Source organism: Thermobia domestica, chromosome 3 (assembly GCF_964235325.1).
Source record: "Thermobia domestica chromosome 3, izTheDome1.hap1.1, whole genome shotgun sequence".
Classification (NCBI taxonomy): Eukaryota; Metazoa; Arthropoda; class Insecta; order Zygentoma; family Lepismatidae; genus Thermobia; species Thermobia domestica.
This window is the reverse complement of record NC_137456.1, coordinates 123,567,344-123,588,663: the sequence shown is the minus strand read 5'-3', so window position 1 is coordinate 123,588,663 and position 21,320 is coordinate 123,567,344.

Below are 21,320 nucleotides of genomic sequence, written 5' to 3'. Positions count from 1 at the left end.
TAAAAGATTAGCCTCTGCTCTAGATTAATTAGTCACATGTGATTAACTTCGTCAAAAATGACGTCCTAATCAGAGACTCTGAATACAATTTTTATAACTATCCGTTAGTCAACCTCGTAGTATGGCTTTAATCAGACGTCAAAACGACTCTGCATAAGGCCCTTTGTTTCTTGTCTTTAAGTAAACTGATTCACTGAACGTATCTGAGTAAGTTCTCTGTATTTTCTACTCGGTTATACACGTTTTACAATTATTTCCTTTAAGCTTGAACGACAGGAACACGAATGCAAAATCATTTAAGTCAATTAAAACTCTCCTACCGGGAATCGAACCGGGGACCCCGTACACGAAAGGCACACGTGCTAGCCACCTAGACCAGCGGTAAGAACAAACGAAAGCTGTTTTGAAGTGTCTGAAATTTATGCCTATTTCGCCCTGATGTAATATGTCTATTGATGTTTTTATGTTTACCGTATTCGATACTTTGAGGAACGATATATGTTATTCATATAGGTTCTATTACGTATTCGTCCATAAATACTATATAAATTATCAGAATTATTCATGATCTTTCATGGAAATTCGTTGGTGCATGCACAGTAGACGGACAGTGTAATTGGAAGGTGAGTTCAACAGAGATTATGTATTTCGCTGACATTATTTAATAGCAATATAGAATAGATAGCGAAAACGAGTCAACCTAATGAAGATGGAATTTCGGTAGGAGATGAAATGATGAGGTGTATACGGTTTGGGATTGCAGAATCTAAAAAGAAAATTAATAAGATGTAGAAAACTTGAGAAAGGCTTTTGAAGAATATGGGATGAATATAAATGTTAGAAAGACAAAATCCATGGTGATTGAAACGAAGCGATCGGTGTCAAATATAGAAGTAGGAGCGGGAGAAAAGAACAAATGACTAGTTTTCGATATCTGAGTAGTATTATTAGTGATGATATGATATGCGAACGTGAAATAAAAACAAGGATAGAAATGGCGAAAGAAGCCTTTAGGATGAAGAAAATACTATTTTGTGGAACCTTATATAGAGTTGAAAAAAGACTCATAAAATGTTTCGTGTACTGTATTTTACTGTATTTATAAGGCAGAATCATGGACATTATGCAATACTGATGAGAAACAATTGAAGGCTTTCGAAATATGTGCGTGGAGAAGAATGGAGAGAAATAGCTAGGTCGAGAGGAAAACGAATGAGAGGGTGTTAGACATGGAAGGAGAAAAATATTATTAAGAAGAGGAAGAAAAACTGGTTGGGATATTGGTTAAGAGGGAACTGTATCATGAAGGATGTGCTAGAGGGTATGGTGGCAGGAAAGAGAGGGAGGGGATTAATTAGACTATATAGAAACAGAATTAGGCTATTGGCGATATCAAAACAGAAAAATCGTATGTGAAGATGGAAAAGCTAATAGAAGATCGTGGAGCATGGCAGTTTCTCAGCCGCGGTAAGTGACCCGCTGGTAATGGCGGAATACTTCTGATATAATGATGCCCATGATGCACAGTAGAAACAGAAAAATCCACTTTACTGGATTATTAAAGCATTAAAAAAAGAAAACTCCATTCCATATTTCCAAGTATATGATATTGCGGAGTTCAGTACGTGCCTCCCTGCCACAAATGCTCATACTGAGAGGGCATTTTCTATAGTGCAGTGATGAGAAATCAGTTGAAAACTGAAAGCCCGAACCACCCAATAATAACGAAATATTGCAAGGCAATGGATAAATAACCATTGAGACGAACCGCCTTTTTATATTTTATTAAAATTTTATGCTTCAACATACTTAAGTTTGCTTTTCCATTAAAGTCAGTCCTTTATGTTACTCCTTCAAATTGTTTTAAATCGTTTCATCAAACCTGTATTTGTCATTCATGATATAATTTAATTTATAATTTAATCACTCATGATTTAATTTAATGGGTTGATTTCCTTCAGTACTTTTGTTGAGCCCTTTTTTTTCTTTTTTAATGAATGATTAACTTAAGGTTAACGTTAAATGCGTATTGCCGACGCAGTAGACTATCATATACTATTATATTTGTGTACTAGTTTTCGCTTGTCAGAATATGGTCACCCTATCTTTCATGATACATCAGTACATTAAGTAGAACCTCTTACATTTTGAGAAGGGCACAATGGCATACCACTTAAATTTGAGAATTGACAAAAAAATTTGATAATTGTTCTCTAGAACTCGAATACGGTATATACCTATGTGAATTTGATTGGTCCTGCTAAATTTGATAAAAAAAAATTACAAAAGAAATCAAAATTTCGAAGTTTGTTACCTATTATACAGTGCGTCCCACTAGCTTTTGAACCCGAAAAAAACGTTATAATTTCCGAACAAATATACATAGGAAAATGAAATTCACAATACACGTACCTTCTTTCATGCTGAATACATGACCGTCACAGCAGGTGCTGAAAGTGTCCTCCCTGGACGTCAAGACATGTTTGTACACGGCGTTCCATATTGTGAAAAGTCCGATATAGAGTCTCCGGTGTGATCTCATGAGTCGCATTCTCAATGTTGTTTCGCAACTCTTGCAGTGATCGTGGATTGTTTCTGTAGACACAACCTTTAAGAAAACTCCATAAGAAGAAATTAGGTGGTGTCGAATCCGGGGATCTTGGCGGCCACAATCCTTTGGAGATTATCCTGTCACCAAAAAAGGACTCAATTTCTGCCATGGCCACGTTGGAAGTATGGCATGTTGCTTCGTCTTGTTGGAAATAACCGCGACGCAGTTCTTGGTCGTTCAGCTGATTCACAAATTCACTGAATTTATGTAAGTAAACTTGTCTGTTTACTGTATCTTCAAAGAAGATGGGTCCAATGATACGCTGTCGGGAAATTGCACACCAAACTCCCACCTTCAAGGGATGAAGTGGAATCTCATGGTACACATGCGGATTTTCGGCGGCCCACACCCGAGTATTCTACGAGTTCACATAACCGGAGAGATGGAACCAAGCTTCATCTGTGAACCAAGTATAGTCTAGGATTCCTGGATTGTCATGCAACAAAGCTTGCAATCAACGACAATACATCACGCGCTTTTCCCAATCTGTAGTCTTCAACTCCTAGACGACTGTAACGCGATATGGAAACAGCTTGGCTCTTTTGGCTGCTCTTTGCACAGTTGACTTTGACATCCCTACCTATTGTGATAATCGACGCAGGCTCTTCTTAGGGGACTGCAAAAGACGTTGCCGCACATTCTGTACTGTCTCCTCGGACATCCGTGGACGCGCGCCTCCATGTCCCGTAAGCAACGTTCCTGTTGTTTCGAACTTGTTCATCAAATGATGTATTGATGATTTCGATGGTCCTGTACGGCATCCAAATTCACGGCAAAATTCACGTTGAACGGTCTGATACGATCCCGATATCCAATATTTTTTAACAATGAACACGCGTTCCTGTACGGTGTACAGAACCATCCTCGCGATGTAGCGACTCGAGTCACACTAACGCACGCGCACCACGCCAAGCAGCACTTCCCCTGGCGCCACCTACCGTCTTTGTTTTGACGTGTGCGCTTCTGTTCAACCCTTTCTCGTGTTTAGCATGAAACAAGGTACGTGTATTGTGAATTTCATGTTCTTATGTACATTTGTTCGGAAATTATAACGTTTTTTTCAGGTTCGAAAGCTAGTGGGACGCACTGTAGTTTTAATTCTTTCAACCATTTTTTGCTTTTCCATTATGGTAACTCCATCATCAAAAAAAAAAAAAAAACCGCAATGCTACATGTTCCTCCGTCAAGTACCAGAGTCGGCGTGAAAATTTAGAAAGAGCCACTTCAGATAATTCAGCATCTATTTGTCTTTCAAAAATTGTAGATCTTGTAATGGTGAATGGGATGTTTGATCACATTTAAGCCAACTGTAAACATATAGTCGGATCAGAAAGTACATACTCTCCGAAGACCCGTTTCTATTTGCTTCGTTAAACGAAATTGTTCGCGAAAGAGAAATATTTTAAATAGTAGCTTGCTTTTCCCATCCACCTTACATGATGAATTGCTCCAGGCAAACGAAAGAAAACTCCTCAAGGAGGTATGCCACCCAAGAATATGATGCTCAGTTCTAAAAATTCCTTGTAATCTTCTAGACAGTGTCCTGCTTCTACAAGTTTGATAGCAAAATTCAACACTTCATTTCTTACATCGGAAATATTGTTTGTTACATCATCATCACCAATTCCTGGAATAAAGTTAGTGTAATCTATTCTAGACCACTCGTTCTGAAAACACTTCAATAGGAGAACGTCCGGTCCAGATGCAAACGAAACAGAACAGTTATCAAATACGCATTTTAAAACTAATTCATAAATGTGATGTCTACAAGGAAGGTATAGAAGGTTATTTTGGAGCTACTAGCAGAATGCAAGCACCGTTGACAAGATCCATATTGCAAGGAGTAGTGTCACAATAAACTGCCTGCACGAACTTTACCAAGTTCCATTCTTCAAGCGATTTTACTACAGTAGAATCAATATGTTCTTCTCTTGATGACGACAAAATGGGAATACCAATTAGCCTCTCATGACCATCTCCTGTAATAATTATTGATAACCTTCCGGCAGTCTCTCTGCCAGTCAAATTCAGCAGTAGTTTTCCGTTCCAATGCACAACTAACGCACTTGATGCACTCTGAAATTGTTTCTTGTAGTTCTGTGCAACTTCACTACAGGTTTTCTCTCATCATCGGTGAATGGAAGATCCATTTATTGCTAGTTCCTCTACATTATGGCCTAATACCTCTGCCGTCGCTGTCAGAATATGTATTGCTGTTCTATGAGTGATCTTTTATCGATTAAGAGCAACACCAGTCTTTGAGTAATAAAATTAGTTTTCCCCCCTTTTACATCTCTTGAACGGTCCGGGCACACACGCATTCGTATTTACATTTTCTTTAACATTCTCAACTGGGTTTTCCTCTTCATTACTTGAACTGCTCCATGTCTTTTGGCGTGTAAAGTTCAAACAAATTATTTTCAGAAATGCATTTTCTTTTGCGTTCCTCTTTCGTTTGAAGCCGTGCATTTCCCTTTTGTTCTTTTCACGCCAAACTCATGTCTTTACTTTTAGTCGGTAAGAATTATTAATCTGAAAAGGAGAAATCTTTTCACAGGTAATAATTCTTACATGACTAAAGCTATCTTTAAAATAGTGACAGATTTGGCTTCTGGTAAAACGATACCTCAAAACGATATGTCACATGACCCTCTTTCTATTTAAAAATTTTGACCTGAATCCAAGATGACGGATTTCAAGATGGCCGCAATGGCAGTACTATACAAAATTAGATATGTTTCTTCCTCTATTTCTATTATCCAGGGTATCTTTGCATTACCTTTAGCTTTCTAAATTACATTAGTTTATTCCAGATTTTTCCCATATACTATGTACTGTAATCGGATTCAAAATTTTAGGTCGCTTGGGGCACCATTTAATATTATTCAATGAAGCTAATTTTTCTCCTGGCTTAATTTAGTCACATATGGAACCATTTTAGGGGGTGAGACCAGCCCGATCTGAAAATTGATATTTATGGACCATATGCTCTGTTCTTGTTAATCTGCGCGTGAGAGATTCGAAGTGACAAATATGTGCAGGTGCAGCAAAGCTGAAGCTGTTGGCATGAATGAAACAAACATTAAATAATTTTATAGTTGTTCAATATTGTCTGTCTGTACGATATATTTATCTTTAATATAACTAAAAATTCATTCATATATATATATATATATATATATATATATATATATATATATATATATATATATATATATATATATATATATATATATATATATATATAAGAAGCATTAGTTTGTTTTTTCTATCATGCAAAACTTCTTCTTTCTTTTGTTACATAAATGTTCCATGTTCTACCACGATGAAGCTCTGGAACGAAGTGCTGATTATGAGTTAATTTGACGTGTGGAAATTATCTAGTGTACACTCCACTCCACTTTGTATACTTCGAGAATCCATGATCAAAGTGCGCACTTTGCCCTTTTGGACGGGGCCTAAGTATTGTATTTTATCACATTCGTAAGTTAAATTTCTCCATGCCTGTTTTCGAGAGTGTAAAGGAAAGATAACTTAAATTGCAATATTTTACATTTTCCATGCGTTGTTTTCATATTATTTTGGTACGTCTTTGAACATAAGCCTATCTTCGAAAATAGAACAGATGAGGTACAGTGGGGCGAAACGAAACAAATGATTGATTAATTTATATTTACGTTTCAATTCAGCATAAACTATATAAAATGAGATCTGCAATTAAAAGTAGGATCTGACACTGTAGTCAGCGTTTTATCCAGATGTGGTGAGTGGAATTCAGCCCTAAAATTATAGAGTCACCTCAAACATGAAGATATAGATGTATTATGTAGGTGATGATATGATGATAGGTGATGAAAAAATGGAGGAGACTGGATAAAGCATGGTTTATAATGCATTCGATCCGGGACCCAACGAACCAAATGTACGCGTTCTGGCCACTAAATTCAGAAGAGGACTGAAAAGAAATAAACAACAGTAGAATTTGTGATTGTAAGCTTGTGTCGATTCTGAAAATGTTATCTTTCAGTTTACTGTCCCACAATTAGACCCTTTAGGCTAAGGAAGACGTATGATCAAGACAAGTGAATGATAATAGAAGCATTGATGGGATGAGAATGTAGGAGGAAGCGAGAGTACCCTGTCCACCACAAGTTTACTTGGTGGGAGATCGAACCAGGGACCCCACGCACCTGAGGTAAGTGCCACTGTGCCTCCTGGGTGGACTATGTATTGTGTTCCTTCTTATTAATATATTTAAGTTTCAGTGACGAATTTAAACGTTTCTGCGCGAGCGTGTCTCTTCTAAAGTAACGTTAATTCTGATATATTATTCAGAAAATTAAGAAAAAAATGAAATGAAGTCTTTCAGTTATAAGTCCCGCGATTATGCCCTTTAGGCTAAAGCAGACGATAAGTAAGGCAACTGAACGATAATGAAAAAAAATATCGGAATGAGAAAGTGGAAGGAAATGGAAGTAACCCGAAAAAACACAAGGACACGATGTTGCCCACCACAAACTTACTTGGCCCGGATCGAACCAGGGATCCTACACACCAGAGGTAATCGCTTTACCACTGAGCCACCGTGTCCAGCTAAAAAAGGGTATAAAGTACCGACGGGCTATCTAGGGAAGACTGTCAGAGAAATTCTGGAACTTACACAGTATAAAAAAAGCATTCTAAGTTTATATATATAACTACATGAACTGACATAAAATAAACGGGTACTTCCGGTTGAGGTGGAAAGTTGAAATTTGGTATACTTGTAGCTTTTCAGAAATAATCCACAGGAAAATTGCCCAAAGTGAATATTTTTAAGTTTTAAGAGGTCTAAATGGGGGATGAAGAAATTCCCCATGTTATTTAAATGGGCTTTTTTTTAACCTATAATCTCATATTTTAGGTACTTGGAATTGAAATGGCAACTTGAAATTCGGTATGCATGTACGTTTTCGTTATCATTACCTAAGTAAATCACCGATAATAAAAATTTACAACTTTAGAATGGTTTTATGAGCAATTGAAAAATCTTTCCCATGTTATTTATACGTGAACATCATCTACACCACCAAATTATTGGGCACTTCCTTTAGGACTACAATGATTAAATTTTGCACGATTGTAGCTTTTTGGGACTAACCCACACAAAAATTGCCAAAAGATAATATTTTTCATTTTTAGGGGTCTAAAGGGGATGAAGAAATCTTCATGTTATTTAAATAGGCTTTTTTTGGACTTATAATCTCGTATTTTAGGTACTTGGAACTTAAAATTCTGTATATTTTTACGTTTTTGTTAGGGTTTCGTAAGTAAATCACCAAAAATAAAAATTTCCAACTGTAGAGTGGTTTTATAGGGAACTGAAAAATCTTTTCCATGGTCTTTATATGGAACATCTTCTATACTCAAAAATGTTTAGGCACTTCCGGCAGGATTAGAATGGTGAAATTTGGCATGATTGTAGCCTTCCTGGACTAACCTCCAAGAATATTGCCAAAAGTGAATACTTTTCGTTTTTAAGAGGTCTAAAGGAGGGATGCAGAAATTCCCATGTTATTTAAACGGACGATTTTTTTTAAATATACAAAACCTTATCTTTCAGATAGATGAAATAGGAGGAGAAACTTGACATTTGGTAGGATTCTGGGTTTAAAACGTGCGAGGCAGCAGGCCGAGTAAACGCGGGGGTATGGGGCCGGAGTTCCTAGCTAGCCAAAGGTTAGTAATATATATATATATATATATATATATATATATATATATATATATATATATATATATATATATATATATATATATATATATAGTTATACGTATATATGTATGTATGTATATGCAGGTCCTCTTCGGATTTTTTTTCTGGGTTCGGCCTTGATAGTTTTAAGATGAGATACATAATTTACATCTTATAATAGACACCAGCGACGCTGATTTTTGGATAACTTCGGGAGAGAGCGCGTTTAAGGATACATGTTCGTTGTATGATATCCAAACAAAAATTCAATTGAAGATATTCATGTTACAGAGGGCAAACAAACTTCCCTAGCTTCCTCCCTCGGCTCTCCAGGAACGACACCCGTGATATGTAGTGATTATTGCGAAAACAGTATTTATGCATGCCTATAAAATATCAAAATAAATGTATCAAGAAATGCTGTTTCATTGTAAGCATGTTGTCCTATGCAAATCTGTGGTAAACACGTCCAGTTCTTCAGGATACGCCACTGATGCTATCATACCTCTAGTTGTGATCAATATTTGCTGAAAATGCATCAGTTTGCGAGCTAATATTCAAATAACAGAATGGTAAAATAGAGTGCGTGATAAGATCTGTATCTGTGCACGATAACGTTTGATATTGTGTGTGTGTGTGTGTAAATGGAAAAGTTTTCCTCAGATCAATAATGTATTTTAGTTTTAGTGTGTACTATCATACATCGTTCTTTTAACGAACACACGCTAAATATTTTCAGTCGCAATAATGCTCTATGAGCATGTCCTTTCAAGTTTTGATGATTTTGAACAACTTACCTGTGCCATTTCTGATTTTTAATCTACTGATTCATTTAGGGAATTATTTCTCTGTTTTCTTTTAAATTATCTGGAATTTTAACGTTTGATTTTAGTGACTTCTCTAAATCTATTTAAATGGTCCTTACTTTGTGAAATTTATTTTTTGTTATATAGACTTCTATAATTTAATATTTAAATTTACGGTAGGCCTATATACTTGTATATACGTAGCTATATAATGCAAATTCATGTAAAAAATGAAGAGAATTTAATTAGAATAGAAGAAGAAACCACTAATATATGTCATTAAAATTCCAGTTAATTTTAAAGAAAGCAGGAAATCCATTTCTCATATATATCAATGGGCTGAAAAACAAAGGTAGCTTAGATATAGGGTTGCCGCCTTTCAATAAGCTGAAAGCGGAACACACTTATTAAATATGTGCAGACAGGGGGGTGGCGAGTGCGGTGAGTGATCGAGCACCCCTCACACAAAGAGAGGGAAGAAAACAGGATTAAAGAAAACTAAATTCTAATCTGTCGCCGTATTTCCTAAATTATAGTAGTGACCACTTTTTTCATAGAGCGGAAAGGAAGAACATGTTGTTGGGCAGGGATGACCGTGCATGAAAACACAAAATTCAGGTACTGTGGCGCTGAGAATCAAAAGTGGCAGCATCCTTTTCGCTCTATTTTTCTCGATATTGCGATTATTCCTTTTTAAATGACAAATTGAACGAGCGTTTCTTCTTACTAGTTTCAGCTAAAAATTTCTAGGTATCACAACTAGTCGGGTTCAGAATGGGGTGGCGAAAACTAAAGTCTATACTTAGAACCCAGGAACGCAACAATAAATACACGAAATAAAATTTTTAAAAATTAAGAGTAATTGATTCTACAATAAACAGTAATCCTAGTATAATGCTTTTTGATATATATATATATATATATATATATATATATATATATATAAGAAAATGAAGGAAAAGAAAACGATGAAAATACGGAAAAAATGTCAAAATAATAACCCAAATATCAATTAGGGTAAATTCTGAAATATAATGAAATTACGGTAAATACATGAAAACTGTGATATAGAAACAATAGCAGAGGAAATAGAGACATAGAAACAACCAAGAAAGAATTCAACAAAAATGAGAACAATCAATACAGGCTTTAACAGAACTATACAGGGTAGGTATACACCCCTGCATTGATCAAGCATAACATTCTAGTTTATGGATTTATTTGGTTCGGCTCTTCCGAGCTTAAGATGTAAGTAAACACACATTAGGAACAAATAATAAAGAAACTAAGTCTACCTGATGGATAATAATAAGGAATGATATAAAAAGCAATGAGTTGATCAGTACTGGACTGTATACCTACTTTTGGACCACCCTGTATTTTGGAACGAAGAATTAAGAAGATTAAAAAAACAAATGTGGAAAAGTGCGTAAATTATATCAATATGCTATTTTATATCTGAGACAAATAAGACTGAGAAAGTATAGGGGTTGAAAGGCAAAATATAAAACAAAATTAAGGGAAATGGAACAAACCAGCTTCAACACATATATAACAGTAGATCTAAATCTCAACCTATGAGGTGATCCATACAAAAGTGGTAAACAAGACAATACATAAACCAATTCCATTATCGATACTTAAATGCAAGAAGGTATGGAGAATACCATAAAATACTTGATGGAATCTTTGTTGCCACAGGATAGCTAAGAAAATGAAAATGACAAAGAGGGTTAAGAAGATAAATTGGAATATCGTCTATAAAACATCACAAACGGAGAAAGTAACTAAGAATTGAAAACGCATATTAGAAGATTAAAGAATAATAAATCACCTGGCCCATATATTATAAAACCATAAATATATAAAATAAGTATTAATAAATGTGTATTATATTTAATCAAACTTTAATTTATATAATCGAAAAAGGGAAATACCAAACAGATGGAAGGAAATAAATTTAATGATACTTAAAAGAAGATGATGAAGAACAGAAAGACCACAAGTCATACAGACCAATCAGTTTAATTATCATAATTCTAAACTTATTCGAGTGTGTTCGTAGGAAAGATAAAGAAGCATAGAAAAATAGAAGACTGCAACTTATAACCGCTAACAGGTTATAGAAGTACTTTTTGTGGACGCCCTGTATATTTCGTAAAGACAGTGATTATTATTTCCAATTTATACTTTCTTCTGCGACGCAAATAAGTTCTTTCTTCGGTGGGAATTTCTTCCTTCCCACACAATTGGACAAAGAAGTCTCTCATTGTTTTTTCATATATATATATATATATATATATATATATATATATATATATATATATATATATATATATATATATATATATATTATATATATATATATATATATATATATATATATATATATATATATATATATATTTAAAACATTGCTTTTGGTGAGAACATTTCAGTTAGTGACGAACCATTTCAGTGTTTCTCCCTGACTTATTATTATGCACAGTATATATTCTGCAGTTATTTGGAACTGAATTAAGTGCCTTCTTTAATCGCTTATGGAAATATTGCAGTAGTTTAGAGAAATACTGGCTGACCAGATGTTCAAGTTACCAAAGTGGCACCAACTACTTTGGTTTTGCAGCTCGTTATGTGTACTTTCTCACGCCCGAGTTATCGCAGTGTCTCGTGCATCGTAGCCAGTAAACTAAAATTGACATAAATTATTTTCCGTATTCTGTTTGCATGTGCGCACAGCTGATTTAACTGAGTGTTTTTTTGAAAGAACTGCCCACACTCTTCAGTCGAGCATAGCAGCCTGTACCTTGAGCTTTGGTGCTCAGGGAGTTTGACTCCGATATTGTATGCAGCCACCACGCATGTTGCGTCGGGAATCAAGTATGATTTTGTGTTAAGGGCACAAGCTATTAGCCGGCGAAGGAGGTTTTCTTACGGCTAGCCCGCAACTAGTGAAGTCCCAGGTTCGCAGACCTTGTGCGTACATGTCAGTTACATACGCGCCCTCCAACATCAGCATTCTACTTTCTTTTTTTTAATTTGCTGAAGACTCATCTTTACGGTTCAGGATTGTTTGGCGCAGCAACTGGATTTTATGTGGGATTATCCCAACAACTTTTCCCCAGTGCTAATCCCCCAAGTGCGTCAATGGTGTGAGAGGCATTTGCAGTGAAATCTGAATTATAATCTTATACTGGTATATATAAAGGGCTACAGTGCGTTAAAAAGGCAAAGTGCGATTTTAGTGATGAAAATTGTTATACATACTCTGTGTTAAGTGTTGTGTTCATTCCTCTTCGTTTTTTTTTTTTATATATTAGTATTCTAATAAATAAGTATAGTGTTATTTAATCCAGGGTGTTTTCGTTGTTTGTGTGAATGATGTTTGTGTGCGTTATAGTCTGGATGACCGTCTGATCGTCCGTGAGGTTTTCGGGACGAGACATCCGAACCTCTCGGCGCCTAATGCTCATCTCATCATTGAGACCGACGAGCGATTTGGAAACAATTTGTAACCTCTTCTTGGAGTGGTCCTTCATCGTCCTGTCCAGGTAAGTTCCAGTCTCAGGAGAATACTTATTGGTAGGACCACGAACTACGAACAGCGACCAGATCGAACAGGGAGTGGTTACAAATAAATGACGCCCGAACTACCCACCCGAATCGAGACCGTTGGTGCTCGAATACTCATAAGATCAATATTTTAATATACCATTTCTCTTTCAGCTCAGTACCAGGAATTTAAAAAAAAAAAAAACTCTTTTAGGTGATTTTAACTCGACAAAATTTTCTTTATTCTCAGCACGGGACTCTTTACTTTCTTTCTCTAATCTGTCAATATTCTCTTTAAAAAGTAAAGTTATCTTAGTAATCATATCTACTTCCTGCTGTGCCATCTTGGAGACAAATAAACTTAAAACGTACGATTAGAATAAAATATAATATCACAACACGTTATGATTAAAGTGCGAGTTAGCTCAGAAGTTAGACGCTGTACAAGAGGAATGTCCAGAAAATAATGAAAGATTAGAGGAGAGTATTAGGGCTGTAGAAGCCGAAAGTAAACGTAGGCACGAAATCCTCGAACAAAAATACGATGGCATAACACTTAAGATTCATGACCAACTTCACGAAGTTAGTCATAGTACGAAACAGGCAATCGAACTCGCCACACAGACCATCGTCGAAGTTAGGCAACAGACTGAAGAAACATGTCACCGTGTAGAACAAATAGAAACGAAAGTTTGTAAAATCCAGAACCATTTAGGACGTTTACACGAATACACACAATCCCTCCAAGGCCAGTTGGAATGAGCCCGAGATGTGTGTCAGGCTAATAAGGAGCGCTCCGTTAGTTTACATATATACACAGTCGATAAATTAGATGTGATGCATGACCTTATTGAGGAAATTTCCGAACGCGTAGAAAGACAAGGAAAAGACATTAAGATGGTATATGAAGAAGCGAAACTAATAGATCATAATGTGAAAGTAAAATCTGAATCTAACGCAGAATGTCTCGCCGAAATACGGGCAATAGATAAGAACATAAAAGAAATTAGGCGTAATATGGTAGAGCTCGCTCAGAGAATAGAAAGTACCGAAAGTAGAGCGTCAGAATTCGAACCCCGAGTACAAACAGATACTCCTAGATAAGTTAGAAATAGGCACTATAGTGATTCGGCTTATTCGGAATGTAAAGACACCAGTAGTAGTGGCAGCGCAAGTGATGATTCAGAAATCAAGGTTGTGTGTGACCGAAGGCGCAAGCGCGACAAAAATGTTACTTTCACAAATCGCCAGAGAAAAATACGAAGTTAAAAAACGATGTCATGCTTAAGGAAATTCAGTGTTTTCCTAAATTTCAGGATGATCCTTCCAGTGAATCAATTCACAATTATTTGCTAGCTAGAGCTTACAGCTCAATTAGCTAACCTTTCTGATAAAGCGTTGTTTAAGCTCATTCCACATTTATTGCAAAGAGTTTCATTAAGTTGGTACAATATCAGGAAAGACGACTTTACTAACTGCGATCAAATCAAACAAGCACTTATTGAAGCTTGTGCGGGAAAAGCTACAGTACAACACAGGCTATCAACCTGTAAGAGTACTAGGTTCGATCCCAAGGTACATAGTTCTGTACATGATTTCGCGCTTGATCAATTCAATAAACTTCGTGAATTGACACCGCAGTTGCCTGAATTTCTCATACTTACAGATGTAATACAGACTTTGCCTAATAGATTTAAAACTGAACTCTTTCTTCATTCATGTAACAATATCAGGGAGTTTTTGGCCGCAATTCAAACTACATGCTCAACCAAGTCGTGGAAAGAAAAGATACAAGCAGGGTAATAATTATAATGGCAATCAAAATTCCAGTTTCCAAAGTAACCAACGAAATTTTTCACATAATAAGAGTAATAATCAAAGGTACCAGGATCAGCGTGTAAATAATATGAAAATTGATAGGAATCAGAACCAAGGTCGTACGTGACATGACAATAGTAGAAATAATAGGAACCGACCCTCGAGATCACGTGATCAGAGAAATAGTGAGGAACGAAACAGGAATCGCAACTCGCGCGGTAATTCTAACACTAGACCTGAACGAAAGAACAATATGCCATCCCTCGTAAGTATCTCCAAGATGTACGAGATGGGATTCATAAGTTATTAGAATTAGGGTTGTCATTCGAATTCTATTCACAGCAATCCTATCCTTGTAGTTCTCAAGAAAAACGGGGAACCAAGGGTGTGTTTATCTTCGTTTGCCGAACCAGTTTGTGGAACTTCGCCAAACAAAATCTGAGGGCATACAGGACTTGTTATTAAAAGTAAAATGTAAACCTTTCCTTAGCTCTCTGGATCTTGTAAGTAGTTATAATCAAGCCTTGCTTACTCCTAAGTCCCAGGAATATACAGCATTCAATTTCGAAGGCCAGCATTACCAATATCGAGTCACATGTTTTGGTTACAAAAATGGTAGCAGTGTATTAAACAGTATGCTCCAAAAAGTATTGGGACCAGAGTTACATGCTAAAATCTTACGATATATTGACGATTTGGCTTGCTTTACAGATAGCTTCGAGGAACACCTTACATTGCTGAAACAAATCTTTGAAAAGTTTAGAGAACACAACCTTACTCTTAACATTGAAAAATGTTTGTTTTGTACTAATTCGATATCTTTTCTAGGTTTCTTGATTACTCCCGAAGGCATCAAAAAAAGATCCAAAAACCATAGAAGCGGTTCGTAACTTACCCAGACCCACCAATATTACAATCTGTAATTGGTCACTAAATTTTATTCCTCAATTCTCAGAAAAAATGCAACCTCTTTTTCAGCTTCTCAAAAAAGGAAAACGGTGGCAATGGCTTGAAGAACACGAACAATCGTTTCAACAAATTAAAGACGATACTTGTAAAGATGTTCTCTTGTCTCACCCTGATTTGAATTTACCTTATTACTTAGAATCAGATACGTCCCGCCTGCGGGTAAGTGCAGTCCTATATCAGTACAGTGATGGACAGAAAAGGGTCATCCAGTTCGCTAGTCGGACTTTAACACCTGCTGAGTCTCGCTATAGTGTGAGTGAGCTGGAATGTCTTGCAATCGTATTTTCGGTCCGAAAATGGCGCCAAGTGCTAATTGGTCACCATGTTATTTTTATTACAGATCATAAAAATCTTAGTTGGTTGGATAAGGCCAAGCCTTGGAACAGTCGTCTTTTAAGATGGTCTCTGAAATTACAACAGTTTGACTACGAAATACGTTTCCAGAAAGGTTCCGAGAACCTTTGTGCAGATGCGCTTTCACGTCTCTTCCCTTCCAAAGAATTACCAACTAAACGTGTTCATCTTGTACAGACTATTCAAGACAAAATCAAAAATATTTCAATTGAAGAGTTACAGAACGCACAAATTGAAGATCCTGATTATTTCCCAATTATTTCTTTTTTAGCAGGCGAAGAAATAGAAGAACTTCCAAGGAATTCACGCAATTGGGAAAAAATTTTCAAACTCGATAACGGTATTCTTTTGTACAGAGATTTTCATTTCCCAGACTCATATAAAATTTGCATTCCCAGGTCATTAGTGAATAACGTTCTCACAGCTTACCATGACGATTTAGATCACCCAGGAGTAGATAAAACGCTTCGGATCATTTCAAAATCATTTTATTGGAGTAAAATGAGATCTGATGTGAAGAAACATTTAAAAGATTGTGTAAAGTGTATGCAATTTAAATCCGATCACCACCCACCAGCTCGTTTCTTGTCACTAATTCTTATTCGGGACCTAGAGCTTTATTAGCCGTTGATTTTTAGGTCCATATCCATCAGGCAAAAATGGTGCACGCTTCGCACTGGTTACTGTTGATGTGTTTACTCAATATTGTATGGCTTACCCCTTGAAGAACGCCACTGCCACTTCAGTTATCAAGTGTTTATTTGATATATACTTGCTGCATTTAAGTATCGTGGAAGCGGTACTGACAAACAATGCTGCATTGTTTCATAGTAAAAAGTTTCTATCTAAAATGCAAGAGTACAATATTAAAGTCCATCATACAACTCCTTATCACCCCATGAGTAACATCACAGAACACACTAATAAAATTCTTGTATCTACCCTTAGATTATTATGTTGCCAGTAACATAACAAATGGGCCGAAAACCTGACGCAAGCAGTTGTTACATAACTACTCCATCGTTGAAAGTCTTGGTGTTTCACCAGCAAGTTTGTATCTTAATATTAATTTTTCCCGTCCCATTTTTAAGCATTCTGGTTTACAGGTATCTGAAGATTTTGATAAGGAAGACGGGATTAGTTGGTCGAATAAATTACTTATGGTAGACCACAGACGAAAAGCCATCATTGAAAAAAGGAACGCACGATGGAACGACAGTCAGCAACAATGACGACGTATAAAACAAGGAAGTTTAATTTTTCTAAAGCAGCGTAACATTAGTAGTCTATTAAAAGGTGAAATCTCCAAATTTTTTGATTTGTACCGAGGACCCCTTTTATGTGTTAAGGTTATTAATGACCGTGTTGTTGAACTTCTTGACCCTTCCACATGTGAATATTTAGGACTTCATTCCATAGATAGGAGTAAACTATGCGAACATACCCCTGAAACCCGTGAAATTTGGATGGCCTTGGCACGTCGCCAAGTACCAGAAAATCTTTTGCATGACCTTAATTTGTCACCTGTTCATGAAACTCAAGAACCAACCTCGTTTTCCCCTAGTGGAGAAGTCAACTTGTCAAAATCCGAAAACGACAAGTCCGATGAGAATAATTCAAATCCTTTACAGGTTAATAACTTATCAACCACCCATTTGTTATCTCTTTATTTAGGAGATCCTTGGTTACATTATTACTTCAATTCAACATATTGGGAGCCTACGTGTACTCCATTAATCGCACCTAACCTTACCGGTGGACTACAATTGCGTAGAAGTTATGCAGAGAGAAGAAATTAAAACAAATGTTAAGTGAGGTTCACTTCATTAAAAAAAGAGACTTCCTATGCTGACACAAATTTTTCTTCCAGGAAAGCGACGAATTTCTTTTAATCTTTGTTTTGCCTTTAGCTTTGATTAGAATACATGTATGCGCAAAAGAGAATTACGTATTATTTTTAAACTCATTTTTGCTTCTAGCTTTTAACTGTTCAGCAGAGCAGATAACACGTTTTCCTTTCTTTATTTTGATAAGATAGCCGCTGCATTTTCGACCACCTGTTTATGTCGACGAATAACGGACGACACACATCTGATTGATTCTTTTTTCTGTCTTTGCTCAACGTAGTACTTCATACTTCAACCAGCTGTGTATTAGTGTTGCAAACCTTATTAATGATTTACTAATAGTTTAATATTTTTTTCTCGTTTTCATTTCAGATTTTTGAATTTAGATTTTTTAGTAAATAATTAAGTATCATCATGCGTAGGGGAATTGAATTTTAAAAGCAATTTGAAATTTTGGCAAGATTTCCGTACCCCAGCCAGTGGGAAGATGTTTTGGCGTTATATTAAATGTCTTTAAATTTTAAATTCCTTTTTAGGATCCCTTCCCACTTTCGAAATTCTTAAATATGTTATTACATGTTATCTACGATCAATGTTTGATTTTTTTAGTCCAAAAAATGTCCAGATGCACAGGATCAGAAAATTTTAGTTGTTACTTATATATATAGTTGTATGTTTATAATTAAAATTTAGTATGTAATCATATACGTAGGGGAACCGTACTTATCTAAAAACGGTTTGAACTGGTAGCGCAGTTCCGTACCTCAGCCAGTGGGAAGATACTTTGGTGTCATATTTTTATTGTGTTTTAAATTTTAAAATTCTTTTTAGAATCCCTTCTCAGTTTCCAAATTCTTAAACATGTTACCATACGTATGACTCACAATTAATGTTCGATTTTCTTTTTAGAATTAAAAAAAGAAAATGTATCGAGGTGCCCAGAATAAAATTTTTAGTTGTTAATTGTGTATATTTGTAGTTGAAACTTAGTATTCTCATGCGTAGAATATGAAATTTTACAATTATCAATGTTAAATTTCTTTTTCAGTGTTAATCTTAGATTCCCGTTTTCATTTTGAATTGTTTATGGTAATTTTGTTGAGCCTCATTTACGTCTTTTACCCGATTTTGACTTATTTGAATTTCCAGGATGTGACATGATATATTTCGTTCGAAGAGAAAAGTTTAGAAAGGAAAGTAGGCTAAGCCTTAAACGAGTGAAAACAGGCATTTCCTTGTTAGTTAATAGTATGCGCAGGAATGTCATGTGAATAGTATATCTTCCGAACTAAAGTAGTAATCTTTTTATTCAAGAAGGAACTATATGAACAGATATTCTGATGGTGAACGGTCGTTTTTCTCCCATATTGATATGTATGTGGAAATATGTTTAACTTCTATATTTTCTTGTAATTTCTGATTAACGTTCTTTTCGTCTTCTCTAGACCACTGAACGACCGTAGGGAAACTTCTTCGGGTAGGACATTTCATGGGGATAAATATATTTTTTCAGGGAGGCAATATTTCCTGGAATTGCAGATCTCTTGGAAAATGGATGTGGCTAATCCACTGGATATTCCATAGCTAACTGTATTTTCGCCATCAATCGCAAAATATAGTTTTCATTTCTTTTCTTCCTTTATGGTACCAGTAACTAAGCATGTGTATTCTTAGGTTAAATATTTTGAGTATATTTTATTGTCTAGTAATACTCTAATGAATATCGTAATGTTTATGAACCGTAATTCTATTATGTGGATTTGTACGCTAATGTGTTGTAATATTTTTTTTATTAATTTTGAGAAAAAATAGTTCTAGTATGTCCTAGAAACTATTCGAATTCGATATAGATCCCGAAAAATAAACTTATTTTCTTTCTTTGCAACGGCATGAAGCCATAACGTTTTATGAAAATTACTTTCTGTTAATTATTTCATATGCTCGATAACTTTGAATTTTAATGTGTTAATAAGACCATTTTGAATATTTTGTAGCGAAGATGCCTCAGGAAGCTTGTTACAACTGTCTTGTAGGGAATTTAATTTTGATGTTTCAGGCCAACCAGAAACTATATTCTTGTTTGTATCCCATGTTTTTCTTTTAATAGGTCTCATGTATTTTGTTTTATAGAGACATATTTTGCGATGCTACGAGAGCATTTGTACTTTGTGAGTTTACACATCTTTTTCTAGGTGGAAGACACGTTATGTTCCAGGGAACATACATGTATTTTACTGAATATTAAAGTGTTGATATTTCAGTTATGTATAGAAACATTTTGTAAGTGCCTATGGTTGCAGGCCTTTTCACGTTTCTAATTTTGCATCGCAGGTGTCGATTGCATATTTTGTGTGTAAGTACGTGTAGTATTACACATTTTCCCCACCTATGGTTTTGGTCAATTCATGGTGTAATGACCTTTGTTTTCAGGAAAGTTCGGACTAGTGAGTCAACTTCCTTGATTCAGACCTTTGAGAAACTTGGATCAACACTGTATAGTTTTCAACGCTTTATTAATAAGTTCTTGTGCAGATAATACCCACATATCCTGGTAACCCTACAATGTTTACGTTTTTGGAAGTGAATAACCATTATTCTAGGCCTAAGCTAATAATAACTTTGTTTCAGAATGAATCACTTGTTACATTGAGCATTATCGAACTAAAGTCTGGATTTTCACATGGCGAGCAGATGTCACTCTGATCTTGTGACGTACCGAATTTTCTTCATACATGTCAACGAAATCACAATCTTTTCTTTGATATGCAAAATCATGCTTATTTCTTGGAATCACTATGAACGTCAATTTTGACACAAGTTTATTTTTTTTTTATTTTTGAAAAACGATTTTTCGTTCTTTTCTCCCAAACAGCACGAGGCACAGTAAAAAAAAGGACATACAGGTGAAAATCTTATTTTGTTTGCATATTGTCAGTTTATTATGTGTTTACATTTTCATTCATTTTACTTTTTCAATGATTTTCATATTTTCAAATATATTATAGTAATATTGAAACTTTCACAATAATGTTATTCATTCTTGGCGATGTGGCAACCTTCCAATGCATGGATTGACGCTTAGTCTCTGGATCATACTGGAAAATCCATGTTTCATCACATTTGATGACACGTGTTAGCAAGTCTGGTTCTGCTTTTGAGTCGTTCCATGACGTTACAGCAAATGGTCTTTGGAATGTGTTTTTTTTCCTGAGAGAGGTTTTTCGGGACAACTTTTGCACAAACTTTTGCCATATTTAAATTGTCATGCAAAATTTGTCTTACTGTCTCTTTGTTAATGTTCGTCATGTCTGGGATCATCCGAATGCTCAGACGTCTGTCTTTCCGCACAAGTACTTGAACATTTTCGTCCGTTCTTGAACTCAAAGGGCGGCCGGGTCGTTCATATTCAACCTCCTCTCTACCTTCTGAAAATCGTTTGTGCCATTCGAAAACTCGCGCACGTGACATAGCATTATCTTCATACACCTCTTTTAACATTGCCCAACATTCCGTCGGTGGTTTGTTTAATTTCACAAGAAATTTGATGTTAATGCGCTGCTCAAATTTACTGTTTACCATGATTCCGGCACTACTACAAAACACTGTCCTCTTCATGCAAGCCTGAAAAG